Genomic DNA, 12,040 nt, shown 5'->3' on the forward strand with positions numbered 1-12,040 from the left:
GGAGGGAGCCAAGTAGAGATGGGGAGGAGTCAGGGAGAAGATGGCCCCCCTGAAGGAGGGGTGGAAGAGAGGGACTGCCGAAGGCCAGCTACCTAGGGGGGCCCCTTCATGCGTCTTACCTTCAGAAACATACTTTCGCTGCCAGCAGCCTCTTATTCTTTCCATAAATACGTACTGTGCTGTGTGTAAGGCCTGTCCCTGCCACGCAGAGGTTGTACTAAACAGCTGCCTCTGCGGGAGTGAGGAGGGGCCATGGCAGTTCACACACTGCCTCCCCGATTCAGGCTTCCAGCTGACTTCAGCCCACGGCACCCTCCTCCCTTGAGCTTCCATGTCTTACACTGTTAGCATTACTGCCTCAGCTATGGCCTCCAGAGTAAACTCTCCAGCACAGGCTCATGTTTGACTTGTCAGCATAACCCTATACCTAGGAGTAAGGGAAGCACAAAGCATGGAGCACTCAGGTTAGAGAAGCTCTGTTACCCTACTGCTCTGTGCTCACCTCTAGAAAAGAGAGTTCAATTGTCCAACCGATAATGCAGTCATTTTTTGTCTGTTGGGCAGGTGAGACTAACAATGCCAGCTGCCCCAGCCCCAGGCCCCCTCCCCCTGTGCCCAGCTTCCTTTCACTTTAGCTGCTTGCAAGGGTGGCTCCCACGAGGTTCTGTTTCTTTGATTCCCCCCTTATCCAGCAGCTGCTGGGGACTGAGAGGACAGTGGTAACCTGCTGGCATCCCTATCGTCCTGTGTGTACATAGGAGGGATGCAGTACATTCCAGAGGCCTGGACAAATGGAATGCAAAGGCTGGAGAAGAGTAGGCTGAGGCCTTACTCATCACATCTATGGGCTGCGGAGCCTGCCAGTCAGCTTAAATGGCAGGCTCAGTTCCCGGAGGGATTGGCTGCCATTCTATTGTACCTTGGACCCTGGGATGGAGTCCTGATTGGATTGAATCCAAGGAGATGTGTCTTTCCCTCTGCTAGCTGCTGGCCCCAGCATCTCCTATGCCTGAAGGAGTGAGGTTGAATGGGAGCTTGAATCTCTACCAGGAGAATCTGGGGCTGGGTCCATTTCTGGGGCACTGGGGCACTGGAACAGGGACCAGGACTCGGTTGCCAGGTGAGCTACTCCTGAGTACACCCAAGAGCTTTCCAAACCCATGACCTTGAAGGGAATAGATGATCCTTTGGAACCTTGATCTTTCACCTTCCCCTCTCAGCTGTCCCTCTGTGTCATTTGTGTCATAGAACTTAGGACCTGGTTCGAGAGGCAGACAGGTGAATGGAGATGGCTGAGAGAAGGACCTAGCTCTCCGCCACTCCCATCCAGCCCCTGAGTGCCTCTCCTGTTTCTCAGTTGCTCTGCCATAATATTTCTCTCCCTTCTCAGCCCCACTGGTCTCAGCTGCCCTGAGCAGCTCTCTTGCCTCCTCGTCCATCATCCTGGCTGTGGGGCAGCAAAGTACATCTCACAGAGAAACCTTTCTGCCCTAGGCCTCCGAGGAGAAGGGCTCAGCTGTCAGAGAAGAGAGAGGTTTCCAAAGGGGTCAGAGCACTGGGCCCTCCAGGATTGATCGGCTATGAATTACAGACTTCATGTCCCAGTCGGTCCTGGTGCTGCAGAGCCAGTTGGTGTCCGTGCCTTCCTTCTGGAGTCAGCCTCTTCTCTTGGGCATTACTTTAGCATGCATTCATTGACTTTAGGTTCATTCCTGATTGATATTACTTGTTGGTTGCTTTTTTCTTTTTTTTTTGGCTGCCTTGGGTCTTCGTTGCTGCACGCAGACTTTCTCTAGTTGTGGCGAGCAGGGGCTACTCTTCGTTGCAGTGCGTGGGCTTCTCATTGCGGTGGCTTCTCTTGTTGCGGAGCATGGGCTCTAGGGTGTGTGGGCTTCAGTAGTTGTGGTGCACAGGAACAGTAGTTGTGGCTCGCGGGCTCTAGGGGGCAGGCTCAGTAGTTGTGGCGCACGGGCTTAGTTGCTCCATGGCATGTGGGATCTTCCTGGACCAGGGCTCGAACCCGTGTCCCCTGCATTGGCAGGCAGATTCTTAACCGCTGCACCACCAGGGAAGTCCCTTGTTGGCTGCTTTTTTAATGGATGGAGATTTTGTGCACATGCTCCCGCAATAGACTGGGGGCTCTCTGAGCATGAGGGCTGTGCTTCTCCCATACGCTACATAGCCCGTAGAAGGGTGGACTGCCAGTTGGTGCGCAATACCAGCAGTCACTGTGATTGATAATGGGGTGGCAGAATGAAGAGTGGTTGTCTCCAGAAAGACCCCAGAGATGAGGGGAGAGGCAGCAGTGAGCCCAGACTGCTCACACAGGGGTCACCAGGGCCAACGTCACTTCCACACTGAACAGGGTGTTAGCTGTTAGTGATACTCTGCTCTGAGTGAAGCCTGACCCGACTACCTCCCACTTTACCCTCCACCCCTTTTCTTCCCTTCTGGGTTGCCAGTCTCTCCTGCTGCTCTCACCTCTCTGGCTTCTCTTTTGCCTGCATACCCACCCGGCCTGGGGCTCCTCCCATTGGGCAGTGCTCTCTGCCCCCTGGCTGCCTTTCTCACAGCTCATGTGTTTAGTAATCCATCTCATACCCCCTCCTGGATTCAGTTGCCCCTCTGCTGGAGAGTCCCACTCCCCAAAACTATTGCAGGCTCTTCCTTTAATGGCTCCTGGGACTTCTCCTGTCCCACCACTGTTCTCAACTCAGAACTCACTTCATTTTATTTTATTTTATTTTTTTATTCTATTCTATTCTATTCTATTTGGTTGTGCTGGGTCTTAGTTGTGGCAGGCGGCCTCCTTAGTTGTGGCATGTAGCCTCCTTAGTTGTGGCACCTAGGCTCCTTAGTTGTGGCATGTGAACTCTTGGTTGCGGCATGCATGTGGGATCAAGTTCCCATGCCCAGGGATGGAGCTCGGGCCCCCTGCACTGGGACCCCAGAGTCTTATCTACTGCATCACCAGGGAAGTCCCAGAACTCACTTCTGATTCTCATGGCATTGGCCTCCTAACCAGTCTCCCTCCCCCAGACTCCAGGCTTGTCCCCCTCAAAACTGCCTTTCACAGAACTTCTGAGATACCAGCCTGACCCTTCTGATCCCCCACGCGCCACCCAGCAGGGGCTCCTTTCACAAGCCTCTCCTGCCCCTCTGCTCACAACGCCTGCTCCAGAATCACCCTGCTCAGCACCACCGCGTGCCCTGGGTACAGGCCTGGAGCGCATCACCCCCCACCCCCCCGCCAGCCCTTGATCCCATGATCCCACTTGGCCTCAGGCTTCCTGCTCTGGCATCCCTATCTTCTCCTTCAGCACACCTTCCGCCTTCCATGGTCTCTGCCCCCCCCCCTTGGTGCTGTGTGCCACCCCCTCTGCCACGGTTACTGCTTTGTACTTTAATGGTTTATTCATGTATCCATGCACCCCCCCCCCACCCCCGGTATCTCATATCCACAGCACCTGGAGTCCCTAGCACATAAAAGCAATGACTCTAAATTGCTGAATGAGTGAAATGACCTGAATGAAGGAATGCTTAGGAGTGGCTGGGTCCTGTGGGCAAAGGCTCACAGGTGAGGATTAAGAGAATGGCGGACCCAAGAGGCAGATCAGAGGAGCAGCCTTTGAGGAAAATGAGAAAACAGTGCCAGATTCAGCCATGGGGGTGGGGGTGAGGGAGTGTGGGGGACGGACAGATGGAGGCTTTGAATATACAAACCACCCTTTACCTAGCTGCTCCTGTCAGCACCTTCGCAAAGTGAGGAAAATAAACCTGTTTTCCTTATGACAAAGCCTGATTTGGTGATAAACCCTCTCAGTTTCCCAGGAGGTGGCAATGGCTCTGAGGGGTGGGGAGGAAGCAGGAGAAGGTAAAGGAAGGGGGTGGGGGAGAGACAGAGAGAAAGAGAGAGAGAGAAAGGAGGAAAGAGGCAGGAGGCAGGGGAGGAGGGGAGAGGAGGAGAGGAAGAGCTCTGGGTACGTGTGCTGGTTACTAAGGTGGTAGAAAGCGCTGCAGGTTCTGCAGGAAGGACTTGCTGTGCTGAAGAAAGCAGGCAGCCTGCTAAAGCAGCTATGCCCAGGTTCCTGCAGCCAAGCTAGAAGGAAGGAGCCAGGAAGGAGAGGGCTGACCAGGGTCTGGAGACTCTGCTTGGCCCTGAAGCAGCAGGGTGAGGAGGAGAGAGGGCCTGAACTCTTGGCTCTGCCAGGGTCACAGGTCACCCCAGACCCTCTCCAGAAGGTGAAGAGGCTCTTCCGCTCCCCAGGGGGTATCTCACCCACTGAGGTCATAGCCACCTTCCTTGAGGAGTTGTTTACATGGTCTACCTTGCTGGGGGCTGCACCCAACCCAGTCCTGGCATCGAAAGACAGACGCTGATGAAAGCTTCCAGGAGTCCCCGTCCCTGAGGGAGGTCAGTTCCTTGGAGAAGGCTGGGCCTGAGCAGTGTGTGGCGGTCAGGGAGCAGGTGTGCCCCTAAAACTGTCCTCTCTTGGCACTAAGGGCAGCAGGACAGCCTGCTGCAGGGGTGAGACAACCTTCTCTGGAGGTCAGGAGGATCTAAGCCCCATCTTCTCAAGACTCTGTTAAGGAAACGAAAGGACATGTGGCATCTTGGAGTCCCAGACTGCTTGCACCTTGGAGATCATCTAAGTCAGTCCTCTCATGGCCAGAGGAAGGGAACAGAGAAGTGACTTGACTGAGGCTACACAGCAGGCGAGTGTCCCAGCAGGAGCCCTTTTCACCTGTGTTCCAATCTCAACAGTGCACTGAGCACTGGGCCTCTCCTGAGGCCCACTTCAAGTCTCTAGACTTGTCCAAAAGGAGCTGACATCAGACTCTAAAAGCTTTGGGACATAGTGAAGCTCTTAACACAAGGTTTTCTTGAGAGGATAACCAAGGGGAAATTACACTGTGTGAAAGCCAACCAGACTTCCTTAAAATACTCTGTTCCCCTCTATTCCAAGTGCCACAGCTCCTGGGAGCTGCTCATGCCCCCTTCGCTCTTCAAGCTCCAGCCCAGCAAGATTTCCTGCTCTCAGCCCTCCCCTAGCTCCTGGTGTCTCTCTCCTTGCTCCACTTCTGTTGCCCATTTCCAGCCATGACCCTCCCCAGGCCTGGTAGCCAAGCAACAGATCCTTCCTCCCTAAAATGTTATACTGGCTCTGGTCAATGTCATCGCCAGTGAATCACGCTTCCTTCCCCTCCTTCCTTGTGTTTTTAGCATCACTAACAGAGAGACAAGCAGGTAAGGGTGTTTGAGTTCCTCGGAAAAGGACCCATCGCATTTCCAGTAAAATCCTGCAAGACCTTCATGTTCAGGGCCTGCTGCTTCCCCCTACCTCACACCCAGCTCTGGCTGCTTGCATGGGTCTCCTCTCTCCTCTTTAAATGTGCTTGTTTCTGCTCAGGGCCTTTGCCTCTTCTCTCTCTTCTGCCTGGAGAGCATTCCCCTCATATTTGGAATGGCTGCGGCCTTCTTGTCATGAAAGTCCAAGCTCAACCATCACCACCTCCAAGAGGCTTTCCTTAATTACCCTTTCTAATGTTGCGGGTGCTATCACCAGTCTCTGTCACATCACCTTCATTTTGCTGCATGTGTCTGAATTATATTGTTGATCTGGTTGTTTGTTTATTCCATTACTGCCTGTCTCCCCCACTGAGAACAGGGACCTTGTCTGTCTATTTATTATAATGTCCCTGATGCTTGGTACTTAATAAAGACTTGTTCAAAGAATCAATGAAGGACACTGGAGATGGTTAATGTTGAGGGAGGGCCTAGTTCTATGTGAATCTCTTGGTTGATGGGCCCTTGCAGACTCAGATGCTCCTTCTCCAGCCTGCTCAGAAAACTGAGGCTTAGGATCCATGTGAGTCAAGAATTAGGGGATCCCCATCATTCTCTGTGATGGAGGAGCTGTGGCCGCCTGCTCTGTTCGGGTGGGTGTGTCTCCCTTCTCCAGTGTTGATGTCTCTGCCATGTTTATTGCTGCTTCTTCGTCAGCTGTCATGGAGGTTACTTGGAAAACACCATTCCCCCACCCACCAGATCTCAGCCTGGGTGTGAGGTGGTAGGAACTTGCTTGGTGATGGCTACAAACAAACAAACAAACAAACACTTTCCCCTTCCCATTCCTCTTCCAGTATTCCAGGCAGGAGCTGAGAGAGCAATTCCTGGGCTCTGAGGAAAAATAGAGGTAGTACATTTGGCGCTGTACCACTTGTCCCCTAAGCTGCAATGTGCAAGAATGGCAGGGGCAGAGAGGCAGGGCATGGGTCAGGCCAGACCACCTCTCTAGTATGTTCTGTCCCCATCAGGAAGAGACTGTGGCATGAGGGGCTCCTTGAGGAGCTGAAACCTGGTCTGGAACACACTGCCCTCAGAATGTTGTGATTCTGTTTACCAACACACGGGAAGGAACCTATTGTATTCAGGGTGAAAGAAGCGGGAAGAAATCGGTGAATAGAAGATCAGGAGCCAAGAAGCTGGGCTCAGAGACAATGGGTAGGAAGGGAGGGGGTGTGGGAAGGGAGATCTAGACTGGAAAGGCTTGAAGGAGAAATCCAGGTGTGCGGGTGCCACCACTGGGGTAGGGAGGGGGCAGAAAAGGAGCTATTTAAGGTCAGATTTCTGCAGAAGTCTGCCTCCCTCCCCATGCCGTGTGTGGTGCTCCAAGGACAATGGTGCTTCAAGGACAAAGGACGACCCTGCCTGAAAAAGTGTCAGCGTCACACCCCCCTACCGGACTCTTAATCGCCCTCCCCACCATGTTGCGATGGTTACGAAATTCCTGAGCCCATCTGGGTGACGCCCACCTGGGCAACAGGACCTGTCCCAAATAAGGAAAGGCATATGCCCTGTCCCACTCCCGCCCTATAGAAGGAAGTTATATGTGCCTCGACAGATCAGTAAATGAAATTTTCACCTCGGACCATTCCTTTGTTTTCTGGCTATAAAAACTGATCAATAGCACATGTTCGGGGCTCGACTCTCCCAGACTACTAGGAAGTCGGCCTGCTGTTCTGGCAGCCACCTTCCCTCTAATAAATTCTATCTTCTTTACGTTCTGCCTTATGTCTGGCAGTTCTTTTCCAGCCTGCGTTCGGACCACTACACCATGGAGTTGGCCGCATGGTGTTTATTGGGTGTGTTCCATATGCAAGGCTCCTATGGGAAGCATGAGGTGACCCATGATTTACCAGGAATGTCAGACACCCAGCACCAATCCAAGAGGGTTAGAGGGTTTTGCAGTCAGGCCAAGTTTGAATTTCCATTCAAACTTGCCTCTCACTTGCTGCATAACTTGGACAAGGAACTCCTTGACCTTGGACAAGGAACTTAACCTCTCGGGGTTCTTCTATAAAATTGGGGCAGTGCTCACTTCGTCAAGCTACTATGGGGATTAAATGTAACCATGCGTGCAATGCAAAGGGCTCGCCAAGGCCAGGCAATGGTGTCCTGCAAATGGTGGCTGGGTAGCTTTCTGCAGCTTGGACCTCTGGCTCTTACTTAAAACCAGGGGAGGTTTTACCTGCACTAGGTAAAGACCTGCCTGGACACAGGGGCTTGTACTGAAGGTCTGTGAGCAATCTCAAGGCCTTTGGAATACTGAGTTTCTTCCCATCTTTCGCTACCTCCCATAATCTCTGTAGGGATGATGTTCTGATCTGCTGACTTTAAAATGGACCCTATTTTCAGACTGACTTGTTCAAAGGGGTACCAGCATCTGCCTGGGCAAGGTGACTTTAACCCAACTATACAGATTACCTGGAAGACTTGAATCCCTAAAGACTACATTTTTTTTTTTTCTCCTCTGCAGGGTGCTTTAGCTTGAAACATCTGTGTAACTGCTTAACACATTCCTACTTTGCAGAGCGTTCTGGGCATGGGGCCTGTGGGCATCTCTCTAGCCTGGCATTTTTCATGCATGGCTAGGGTCCCACCTCTCCTCTGCCCATGCCAATCCCCACCTCCCCCAGCACTTTCCCCAAGGTCACAGTCTCACCTGCCATCACTTGTCCCCAAGGTTCAAACCTGCCATCATGTCTGTCTCCCAGAACATGGCTCCATGGGGATTTCTTAGGTCCCCAAGAGAGGTGCTGCTCTTCTTGCAGGCACTGGGCTCCAGGAACCTGTCCTCGGATGCAGGGTCCCCTCTGGGGGTGGGAAACACCTCTCCTGAGACTGCGTTTCGGTTACCCTCTGGTGAGTGGTTATCCTTAGGTGGGTGAACATTGATCATGGGCAACGTGTGATTCAAGAGCTGTTGCCTCTTGTGTCAAGAGGGGTCAGGATGGATGTCCCTGTCCCAGGTTCCTGGGCCTAAGTGGGAGGAGAGCTTGGATTGTTTCCTCTTCTGCAGGACCAGAGAGGGGCTCAGGAAGGCTTGCAGCTAAGCCAGTTTTTGGGTCAAAGTGCAGTTGATCTGGGATCAGAAACCTTGAGTTGGGGGCTAGACATATTCTGGGTGGTGTGTATTTTCTGTCCTTATTCCCCATTGTTTTCCTTTGTTCTCCTTTACCATTAGGTGTCTCTGTCTACGTTGGCCTGTGCTACTGGGAATAGTGGGGGAGGGTTTGGTCTTTGTTCTTAGACTAGAAAAGTAATGGGGGTGGGGAAAGACACCACACCCACCAGGCTTCTTTATGCTTTGAGCCACAGAAATAGGCTGAGGGGCCCCAAGTGGAAGGCAGGCAGAGTGTGGTGCTGGCATGACTTTTGCCGCGTGTCGCACAAGAAGTCAGGGCCTCAGATGGTCAGACTCAGGGCTCTGGACTCTCATTCCAGTTGCTCGCTCCCTGAACCATGGTTCCTTTGCAGTTGGCTGCAGCACAGAACACTTCGCGTTTCCTCCTTCGTGTGAACTGTGTGTTAGATACACACCAGAAACGAGGATTCAGGGCAATGGGGCTGGGACCAGCAGGGCCAGGAAAAGGCTAAGAACTGTTGCTCTGGTGCCTGGGGCACAACAGGGGATATGGGAAGGGAACCAGATTCCAGACGGGGGGGAAGAAGAGAGCAGATGTAGCGCGTTCTGCATGCACGTATTGGACAGTGTGCACATGCATGTCCCGGCCACAGGTTTGGCCACGCCTGGGAGGGATGAACAGGCTGGTCTGAAGATAAGAAGGAGGTCTGAGTTTGGGGGGTTGTGCAGTGAGACAGGAAGGAGGTGGTCCCCTGGCTGCTTTGTCACTCTTGGAGGAGAAGGGAGACATGGGAGCCGTGGGGAAAGAAGCCAGCATCCCCCCTCCTTATGGAGACCCTCCTTTAAGCTGCCGGCAACCACAGGAGGGAGGTCTGTGAGATGGTGAGATGTTGGCTGCTGGGGGATGTGAAGCTGGCCCAGCTGAGAGAGATGACCTTGAAAGAGAGGAGAGGCCAAATTGAGTTGGTGTCTAGTGTGGGGGAGAGGGGAGGGGCAGGCAGGAGGAAGGAGAAAGCTGAGAGATCCAGACGGTGGAGGGGGCAGGGCAGAGCCTCGTGCACCTCCTGTCTGTCTGCCTCCCTCCTTCTGGCCGGAAGCAAGAAGGACACAGACAGGGGTGTGTGGGTGCTGGGCTGTCCATGCGCCTGCTGGGGTGGGGGCAGAGATGGGGGGCAGTGTGTCCTTGAGTCCTGGGGTTTTCCTGCGCTGAGATTCACAGAAGCTGCCTTCTCCTCATTACCTCCTGTGTACCATCAGGATGCAGGCCCACAGCCCTGTGGGTGGCACGCATTTTGCCAGTCTGAGAGATGCTCTCCCTGTTCCTTGCTTTTCAAAGAGCTCTTGGGGAGTGGGGAGGGGGATACTAATCCATTGCTCCAGCAGCTGGTGATGGGATTTCCATTTCTCCTGCAGGAATTCCCAAGAAATGATGGTTGTCTCCCCCCATCTCCCTTGTGCTTCTATATGTTAAGTCAACTTTCTCTTGAACAAATCACTTAGCCTCCCATTTTCTATCTGTAGAGATAATAATACCGTCTGCAGAGTTATTGGGACCATAAGTTCAATCCCATATATCAAAGAGATCTGTAAAGTGAAAATTTACAGCATAAGCATAAGAGATTATTATTCAGGGAGGAAATTAAAGGGAAAAGGAAGAAGCAAGGCAAGGTCAGGGTGAGGAAACACTCCCCGGCTCCTGAATGGATTTAGCTCCAGTCCCTCCAGCAGCCCCTCCCTCCCTCTATTCCCTACCAGCCTCCTCCTGCCCTGGGCCTGGCTGTGGAGCTGAGGATGGGCAGGTGGACGGGCAATCATGCAAACTTACCCTGGCCTCTTTGCCTCCTCCCACAGCAGTCACAGGACTGGTCAGGGCGCCTGCCTGGAGCTAGAACCATCCTGAGGCCATGGGGTGTAATGGGGAGGGGGAGTGCTCCCCTTTGCTCAGGGCTGGCAGGAGGGCCACCAGGGAGCCACCCAAGAGCAAGGGTCCTCACCAAGGTTGCCAAGGTGGAGCACAGGTGCTGAGTGCCATTAAGGACCTGGATAAGTGAGGCTAGAAAAGACTGGCTCTTTGAAGAGGTGGATTTAAATCCCACCTAGCACTGCCTGCTGCATCAGCAGTGAGGCCCCTTCCCCACCTGACTGGACCCCTGCAGCCCACTCTTCTCTGCTCTCCCTTTTTTCCTCAGGGCTAGTTCACACCCGTCTTTACCATTCCGCCGGACAGGAGACCCTCAGTCTGGATAAAGAGGTGCTCTCTCTTTCCCCTGCCAGATGTCCGACCCTAACTTCTTTAGGTCCCTGAGAAGAGCCCCAGCTCCTTCAGTCAAGATGTAAGAGCTGCTGGGAGCCACTTGGATTTCTCTTCCCGCCCCACTCCCTGGATCATGGGAGGGGCCAAGGGACAGATGCACTATTTATAATTTCTTCAGGGAGGCGGCCAACAAGGGCGTTCTTTCTATTCCTTGGGTTTCCCTAGCCAAAAATGGGGCATTCGTTAGGAGACAGCTGCAAAGGCAGCAGGCCCTTGGGGAAATCCTACCCAGCGCAGCAGCCATGGACTCAGGAAAGGAACCTGCCTACTTTGACTGGTCTTGAAAGTAGTGCCTACATTGAAGTGTGCTGTGACAGCTGGACTCCATAACCTATGCTTAGAGGGACCTGGGTTTGAATCCTGGCTCTGCCACTTATTAGCTGTGTGAATTTGGGTACCTCCCTTTCATAAACTTGTTTCCTCATCCACAGTGTGGAGATAAACATCTCTACTATCTAGAGTGGTGGTTGGGATTAAGTGAGTTGATGTGCATAAAAACTTCTAATACAGTGTCTGGCAAATTCCAGGAGTCTAGAAATTGTGAGTCCCCTTCTCCCACAATAGAACAGGGGTCAGATGACTTTCTGTACTTAGCACATATTAACCTTGGGGCATATGGGTATGATGTGGCTTCTAGCACACGGGAGCCCCAGTTCTGGAAAATTTCTTCTGTTTTTTTCATTGGATTATTTCAAATCAGGGTTTCTTGCACTTGCGGATCTTGAGGTTTCCAACTGTTGCATGCCTAGGCCTGGTCATAATCAAATAAAGTGGGATATGGAAGAGGATGGGACTGGGGAATGAGAGAGAGCGTGTATGTGAGAGAGATAGAAAGAGCAAGAGAGAGACAGAGACAGAGAGAGAGAGAGAGGGAGCTTGTTGGGTCCTGGAATCCTTGGGTTCTTGGGGAGAGGGAGGGTGGACACAGCAGCAACTGCACCAGGCCCCTCTCACCGCCTTTGAGACTTCCCACTCCTAGTTTGCAGCCTGTGTGTGGAGTCTTCTCTAGTTCTCAAATTCTTCATCTGAAGAATGTGAATAATGATCCCCGACTGGTCTGCATACAGGACTGTCCTGAGCATCCACAGTACTTGGAGAGGTCTAGACAGAGGTGAGGGAGGCAGATGAATGGGTTCCCTTCCAGGTGGGCCCCAAGACACACCTGTCCATCCAGACTTGGGGACCACCGGGGGCCTTGAGTGGTTGCCTTGGCTAACTCCTATTCCTTCAGCTTTCAGCTTAGACATTGATTCTTCAAGGTCTCCTGGACCCTTAAACTGTGTCCCCCTCCTGTAAG

This window comes from Eubalaena glacialis, chromosome 3 (genome assembly GCF_028564815.1).
Source record: "Eubalaena glacialis isolate mEubGla1 chromosome 3, mEubGla1.1.hap2.+ XY, whole genome shotgun sequence".
Taxonomy (NCBI): domain Eukaryota; kingdom Metazoa; phylum Chordata; class Mammalia; order Artiodactyla; family Balaenidae; genus Eubalaena; species Eubalaena glacialis.